Source organism: Salvia splendens, chromosome 15 (genome assembly GCF_004379255.2).
Source record: "Salvia splendens isolate huo1 chromosome 15, SspV2, whole genome shotgun sequence".
Taxonomy (NCBI): domain Eukaryota; kingdom Viridiplantae; phylum Streptophyta; class Magnoliopsida; order Lamiales; family Lamiaceae; genus Salvia; species Salvia splendens.
Window position 1 is genome coordinate 31616590 of NC_056046.1, and position 8417 is coordinate 31625006.

At 38.6% G+C, this 8417-nt stretch overlaps 1 long non-coding RNA gene and 1 pseudogene across 1 annotated transcript; one reads left to right on the forward strand and one right to left on the reverse strand.

The window, feature by feature from the left end:
* Nucleotides 1-531: 531 nt before the first annotated feature.
* LOC121768922 lies at nt 532-2341 on the reverse strand. The gene is made up of 2 exons (XR_006043442.1): nt 1041-2341; nt 532-743 (listed from the first exon to the last, which is right to left on the reverse strand). It is a non-coding gene; the product is annotated as an uncharacterized LOC121768922 (long non-coding RNA).
* A 387-nt stretch (nt 2342-2728) lies between these two features.
* Nucleotides 2729-5064, forward strand: LOC121767026 (annotated as a pseudogene).
* The last annotated feature ends 3353 nt before the right edge of the window (nt 5065-8417 follow it).

The window sequence follows — 8417 nt, forward strand, 5'->3', positions numbered from 1 at the left end:
GCAGAGGCGCCGCTACTACACACAACCCCGAACTTCTACTCCATTAGCCAAGAGCTTTTCTAGGGATTTTCAGATATAAAACAATCACTACTAGAAAATTGGCTTTTAATGACACTTGAAAATGTGAGCAGGAATATGTTTTTATTACACTTTATCTATAATCACACCTTGTGTGAATGTGATGACAGTAAATGTAAGAATAGGTAACTTGTAATAATACACATTCTATTACAACACTCATAAATGTCAAGAAAAACACAATCTCATGTCACTTAAAAGTGTAAGGATATTATCAATGCGAGCACACCCATTATTATATCTAAATATCTACAGAATCCCCCTCACAAATATTGATAATTACATTTTCACCTACAAATATCCATAATTTACAGTTTTAGCCTACATATATGTAAAAATTATCTTTTCATCCTTCAAACATTTATAAATTGCATTATTTGATTTTTCTAAATCTAAATATATATAATTACATCCATTTTCCAACAGACTATCAATTCCCCATGACATTTAGCATGACTTCAAATACAAAACATATTTTTATATAAATAACTTATGTAATAGTTTTCATGTAATCGTATACAATATTAAATAAAAAGGTACAAAAAAGGTTCTAAATGACTATACAATTTATCTATCACTTAGGTTTTCTCTTAGAAGCTCCTTATTGCATTCTCATCCGCACTAGAATCCTTGGTTAACTTCATCTTCGCACCAACAATGTGTTCCTGTTATGATATTAGAAACACAAAATATTAACATCAATTTGTGTCAATAACATATCTTAGCAATGATAACTCAAAAATTGCTACATTCCATAACATCATAAATAAGGTCAAGAAAATTACTAAGGTGTTAACTGCTCTTCAGGACAAAGAAAATTTATCACACCGAGCTCAAATTGCTAATGAATTTACAAACACTCTTTTACTTGTCCGTTTCCTAGTGAATTTTCGATAGTCTGTAAGCTTAAGTTCCAGGTCCAATCAACAACAATGAAACAAAAATAAAAGGTAAAGAAGTACCTCTATTTCCAGAGGCTCTTCCTCAAGCTTGACCACTCTTGCATCTATTTCCAACAGCCCTTTATCAAGCTCCAATACTCCCTCTTAGTTAAAAAATGTTCGATTTTTCATCTAGTCAGATTTAGTTATTTAATTGACCTCAACTATTGCCTATAACATAATAAGCAAATCAATCAAGCAATGCATCATAGGTTTAATTTAGACATATATTTGATTGGATTAATTAATTTAAAACCAGAGATTATTATTATCATCACTATTTTTACAATTACATAAAAAATGATTATGTTTTTCACTTCATCAATAACTTTAAATAAACAATAGGGAAAAGGGCAGTGAGCAAGCAAGAACGGTAGAACACTTTCCTTCCTTTTAGCCCTTCACCACAACATGTAAATCATCACAACTCTCCTTATCATTCCTTTTCATCCATGTGAACACACACACAACCATTTTCTCAACACCACAACAGCAGGCAACATGATAATTTGTAGGCAACAACAGTACTATGTATCTTAAATTAGGATATAAGCCACCAAGCAAGAGCAACCCCCCAACCAGAACGAAAAATCATAGCTTGTCCTCAGGCTTTGCTTTCCATGTTTTGTGAATAGCTATAATCCCAAATACCAAGCTTCACCCGTTGTACACCTAATCAACGGGATAGATGCGGGCTAGATAATGAGAGTTCAGAGACTTAGCTTTAGGGCCGATTGGTGGACGGTGGCTGCCTTGGCGGCGCATCCAGGCGACGCCGGCTGGGATTGCAGCGAGCGGAATCGCAGCTCGACAGAGGGCCAGCGGTGCGGGCGGAGCGAAGCTGTGGGTGCAGAGAGAGAGAGACGAAGCTTCATCTCCTTGCCCTACGGTGGGACACCAGCAACGAAGGGACCAGAGGCAGCGGCAGCGGGCCGCGGTGTTTCAAACGGACAGCCAGCTTGGCGGCGGCGGTGACCGACGGACGGCGAAGGGAGAGGCGCCGCCGAGTTCGCCTCGATCTAGGGTTCCTTTCCAGACGCTACTTCGACTCGAGAGTTCCAATTGGAATTGGAGAGGGAGCTCGCCGGAAGGAGAATTCGCAGAGGGGAAAATGCCGGCGAAGCTCCGGCAACCCGTCGGGAGTAGAAATCGCGGGGAGAAGAAGGGAGATGGAATTTCGATTTTGGGGATTCTGATATAGGGTTTTCTTTGATTTAGAGATTTTTTGGGTTGAAAGTTGAATTTTGTGAGATGGAATTGAGAGTGAGAGAGGCGACGGGAATGAGAGTATGATTGGTTGGGCCTTTTCAATTTAATTTTAAGTTTGGGTCTCTTAATTAACTTTTGGGTTAGGAAACTAAAAAAATAAAACTTTAAATAAACAATACATGTCATCATGTCATGTAAATTAATAAAATAAATAATGGAGGAATTGTTAAAGTATTACGATCAAAATAAACAACAAAACATGAACTAGTAATTTCGACTAAATTGATTTTTATCAATTATCTTTTCAATAAGTGGTTTTTAATTACTTTCTTCTAAAACTAAATTTAATTACTAATTTGATTTTTTTTATTTTAGAATCATGTTTAAGCATTCGATTATAACAACCACTCCGTGTATGACGTAGGAGCAAGTTTCCATTATTTGCACTTGATAGAAATGTGAATATAGGATTATTGAAATGACATTTTAACTCAAGTGTAATGTTAGTGCGTGACATAAATGTGATGAAAAATCAGTGTGTTGTTAGAGTTTCTATGTTGACACTTTTAATAAAGTGTGATAACCTTAATGTAATAACAGGTAATTTTTCTAGTAGTGAATGAAGCTGATCACCATAATTCTACCAGAATTAACGGTAAAATTGGTGAGGAAATTAGCAACAAGCAAGTGATACTCAACAACTATGTCAAAACATCTATGAAAGAATCTGATATGTCGCTGAGAACTTCCAAAATTCAGATCAAAATTCCCAGCGGTTGCGACGACGCCGTTTTGGTGAAGAATCTCTACTTATCCATCGATCCTTTTATTCTTGGCCTCATGAAGAATCAGGAACTCGATTCACCTTCTTTCACGCTGGATTCTGTAAGTTTACTTTTTATTCTGTAAGTTTAGTTTTTTTAAGTTAAATTTTTCTTGTTGAAATTAATTTTTCTTCTAGTTGGAATAGAATTTGTTATACATGTCTTGATTTAAATTGGGGCCCTTAATTTTTTATTTTATTAAAAAAATAGACTTATAATACAATATTGTGTAGATGATCTCATTGGAATATAACAGTAGTATTTTTTCGTTTGATGAATAGTTTGAGATTTTGGGGAGAAAAATATAAACTGTATCTTTCTATTGATAAAATGTTTGCTATGTCTTTTAGATGTTTCTGCAGAGGTCTTGTTTGATGAATAGTTTGAGATTTTGGGGAAAGAAATAAAAAATGTTATCTTTCCATTGATGCAATGTGGGTTGCATCTTTTTTGTGTTTGTTGACCTTTTTCTGGTGACAGCCTATTTATGGATTTGGAGAGTCGAAAGTACTGGATTCGTCTCATCCAATTTCAAGACGGGCGAGCTAGTTTGGGGGTTTACTGGCTGGGAGGAGTATAGCCTTATTAAAGATCCAAACCAATTGTTTAAGGTTCAAGATAAAGATTTGCCCCTCTCTTATTGTACAGGGATTCTTGGTGAGTTTCTCGAGCCCCTTGTGATTATCGACTTTAAATTTCACGCTTGATTCCTGCTTCCTAGTGATATTTGTCTGATCTAGAACTAGTTGTTTGTGATTCTGCAGAAGTTATGTATGCAGTTAAACTGTTAACGAAAACGAGCTGTTGATGAACTATATAAGCTTGAATTAATAGATTGGGAAATGCTGGATTTGTAACGTTTATCTTGATAGTTTCTGAAAAACAACAGTAGGAGATGTACGAACTTGAGACTGAAAATCAACGTGTTTCGCGTTATCATTTTAGGCATGCCTGCCATGACAGCTTATGTTGGGTTTTTCAAGTTTTGCTCTCCCAAAAAGGGTCTACTGCATCCGGAGCTGTTGGTCAGCTCGTTGGTCAGTTTGCAAAGATCGCAGGGTGTTACGTTGTTGGGAGTGTGGGGAACAAAGAAAAGGTCAGAATCTAATGGCTTATCGAAAACTTATTAGATTGTTGGCTAGATTGGTTGTCGATTTATGTGCTATTTTTCTTCTGTTTATGTTTCACATTAGATGAACAAGTCGGCTTTTGCATTGATGAAGGTCGATCTCTTGAAGAACAAATTCGGGTTTGACGAAGCATTCAACTACAAAGAAGAGCAAGACTATAATGCAGCGTTGAAGAGGTTCTATCATTGCTATAAAAATGTGTATACTTATTTAACATTGAAGAATAGTTAGTAATTTAACACACAATACACATATTTATGTTCTTATATAACAAAAGAATCCTTTTGTATTCAACACAAATTTCATAAAAACTAGCAAAAAACCGCGAAGTTTGGTAAATCAGCTGAGAAAACCACCAAGTATGGATCAGTTCACAATCATCCCACGACTGTGGATAACAAATCCAAATATATAATTTTTTTGGTTAGTTTTTTGATAGAATTTGACCAAATTTTATAGTTTTTTTCGGCAATTTATCGTTATGTAGATAATACTCACAAATTTGTGTTGTTGTTAATTAGGTACTTCCCCGATGGCATCGACATCTACTTTGACAACGTGGGAGGGAAGATGCTCGAAGCGGTGCTAAACAACATGAGACTCAACGGCCGTGTTGCACTTTGTGGGATGATCTCCCAATACAACAGCCTTGAGCAGCCCGAAGGCGTCCACAACTTGATTAACGCAATAGTAAAATGGGTCCGTATGGAAGGATTTTTCACTAGCGACCATTACCATCTCTACCCCAAGTTCCTGGAGATGGTTGTGCTTCTAATCAAGGAAGAGAAGATCACATACGTCGAAGACATAGCCGAAGGCATTGGAAGCGCGCTTGGGGCTCTCTTTGGCTTATACTCCGGTCGCAACGTAGGGAAGCTGTAACACCCGTACCTTAAGTTAGAAATTTATCTTATGTAATGAAATAATGGATAAAATTATTTCAAAATGTTATGCCTCTCGATAGGTGTGATATGAAAAGAATATGGTTTATGTGTTTAACGTGGAAAAAGAATGTGTTTATGTTATTTTAAGTATGAACGATGGAGACTCGTTTAAGGTCTCGTTGAAAGATCGATGATGAAATTGCTATTCATTAGCAAGACGAATGTATTAAATGGAAGGAAATATATGGGCAACGACGCGCGTAAGCGAGGAACGGATGAATGGATATTATATTTGGAACAACACCAAATATAAATTTTGTACGATTTCTCGTACTTTAATTGGTATTTATGGGGAACGAGATAGCAAAATCTAATATAATGAAGACCCGTGAATTTTTAATGAACGAAGGAAAAATACAAAATTATAATGTATGAATTTATTTTGGACTTTTCAAAATAAATTCGAAGTCCAATTAAAAAAATAAATTAATCTTGGAGTCTAAATACTCTTTAAATCCACCAAGTAGTGGTTTCACTAATTTGGGCTCGTATTCTATTTCTTTAGCCCAATTGGAATTTAATTGTGGAAGCCCAAGTATTTTTTTTATTGGACCAAGCCCAAGTCTTTTTCCTTTTCTTTTCCTTTTTCTTTCTTTTCTTCTTCCTTCTTGCTTCATGGCCGACGGTTTTCATTTTTCCCCATGATCGATCGGTTTTCCCCACTTCCCCATCAATATCCACCCTCTAAGCCACCCTCTCACTTTCACTTTGCAAAGAAAAAAAGGGAGAAGAAGAAGAGAGAAGGAAAAGTGGCGAGAGAGAGAAGCCGAGAGAGGAAGCAAGAGGAGGAAATTTCACATCTTTGTTCATTCACCATCAAGTCCAACCTTTTCTTTTAGGAGGTATAATCCATCTCCATCTCAATGCATGAGTCATTATTAGCTTTGTATGCATATAGCTTGACCTTCTTCCATAATCAACTAAGTAGAAACCGACGTAGAAATAATCGAACGATCGCCGCGTATATTCGAATCTAGGAAAGAACGAAACTTTATAACCATAACGTGTGTTGCGGGACGTTTCGGGGTGGTTTCGGAGGAGGAGAGGCCACCGCCGGCGACGGGCAGCGGCGGACAGCCGCTCGACGTCTTCCCGACGGCTGGCATCTCCATTTGCGACGGTAGACAACCACGGCTGGTGACGCGACGGCGAGGCAGCAGCCCCAGCCGCACGGCAGCGGCGACGTGGAGTGTCCTCCGCGGCAGCAGCTTCCGCCGTCGAGCAGCGAAGGCAGCGGCTTCCTCGGCGGCTCCAGCTGTGGCGGCAGGCGGCTCCAGCCGCGACGGTGGCGAGCCGGAGGGAGAACGACGGCGACGACAGTGGTGGTGGTCGGCTGTGTGTGTTTGCCGAGAGAAAGAGAGGGCGACGGTGAGAGAGAAAGAAGAGAGAGAGAGAGTGTGTTGGAGAAGATGATGAAAGTTGGGCCATGCTTTTTGGGCCATGTGTTTTTTTTTTATTTGGGCCTTGATTTAAATCTTTTAGTAGGGCCTTATAATTAAATTGGAAGACTTTTTTTATCGTGGACTCTTCTTTTAAGCGATGGGCTTCCTAATTAATTATCTTGAGGAATAAAGTGGCTAAGAAATTAATTCGCTTGGGCCGTTAATTAAAATTTAATCGGGAGAAATTATTTAATTAATTTTCCGTAAGTTCTTTTTATCGAGTGAATATTTTTACCGAGGTTCGAGATAATTCTTTTAAGGGTAAATAATTACGGAAAATCTAAGTAAGCGCTTAAATAATTTTTAGAAATTATTTTCGACGTTATGGAAAATGCGAGGAGCCAACGAAGGATAGAACGAGCGTAAGCGGCCGACCGACGTCGCACGCGACGCCTTGGCGGCCGCCGAATAACCGAAAGTGCGCGGAAATCGAGAAAAAGAATTTTAAAAGAATTTAATTAGAGTGCATGCATTCTAATTATCGTTGTTATCGGGAATTGATATGATTTTATGTGTTTTCCGAAAAGGTGGTTCGCACGCTCGCTAAAAGTCGGAACGAGGAATTTTTACGGAAATCTTAAGCTTTTGAGGTGGGCTTTATTCTTAAATGTTTATTCTTGAATTGATATGTTTATGGTGTTATAAGGATGTTTCTATAAAGTATGTCATGCCGTGTTTATGCTTTGAAACTGCCTATCTGATTGTCTACTAGAATAATACTCTACTAGACTTTGATGGTTAACGAATTCGGGTCTAACTAGGGCTACGCCCTACTTAGACTAGTGCACTGATGGGGATCGTGAGCCGTCCCCTAGGTCGGCCGGTCCAGTGATTGAGATTGTGGCCACAGTCTCGTTTCACATGATGGTTCAGATATGGTATATGATGGGGGATGATGTTAGTCCGCGCGGACACTTTTTATGGAATTGAATATTTTTGTGCTTCCTGGTTCTTCTTAAAGTAAAACCCGGGATTCACGCGATGATGGCTTGACATATCTTAACGATGAATGTTTTTCGGGCGTGAGTTCACTGGGTGCACCAAGTACTCAGCCCCTGCATATGTTTTCCCTATGTGCAGGTTGAGCGAGGTCGGGAGGCGGAGAATGTTGAGTGATGATTTCAAGAACTGGTCCGGTTATTATTATGTCTTCATACGTAGTAGTAACTATACTCTCAAATTGCTTCCGCTATCAAATGTCTAAGAAACTCTGTTATTTTCGTTATTGCCGAACTCTGCTATCGTTTACTTTGAGACTTGGGTTTTTGTTGAAACGTTGACCGGTTTAAATGAAACTTCATCCTTGTTTGTTAAGTCGTATTGCCTTGAATTGTATGTTTTCCCCCTTCTTCCCCGCTTCTTAAATCCCCCACGAGTCACGATTTCCCGTGCTTTCTATCCCTAGGAAGTGCGGTCGTGACAGAGTGGTATCAGAGCCGTGTTTTTTCTTCCGCTCTGGACCGAGAGTCGTTTATTCAATCTAGTCTAGACTCGTTTCGCTAGACTAAAAGAGTATTCGCTTAACACTCAACACTCCGTCTCACCGCGCTCAACACGAAAGAAGGCAAAAGTTGAAACGAAGCATAATAGAAGTGATAGAATGAATGGGGTGCGAAAGGGCGCGAATTCCAAAGGACGATGAAATGACGAGACAAGGATAACCTTGTGAAACGCGATTGTGATAGATGGAAGGATAGACGAAGTTGCAAAAGTACCACGTTTATAAAATACGAAACATCTATCCTTAGATGATTTTTTTTTTTTTTAAAGAAAAGAATTGTTAAGACGTTTCCTTATGAAAATCGACAGGTATATGCGCGGTAGCATGTATGACGTTCTCTACGCGTTT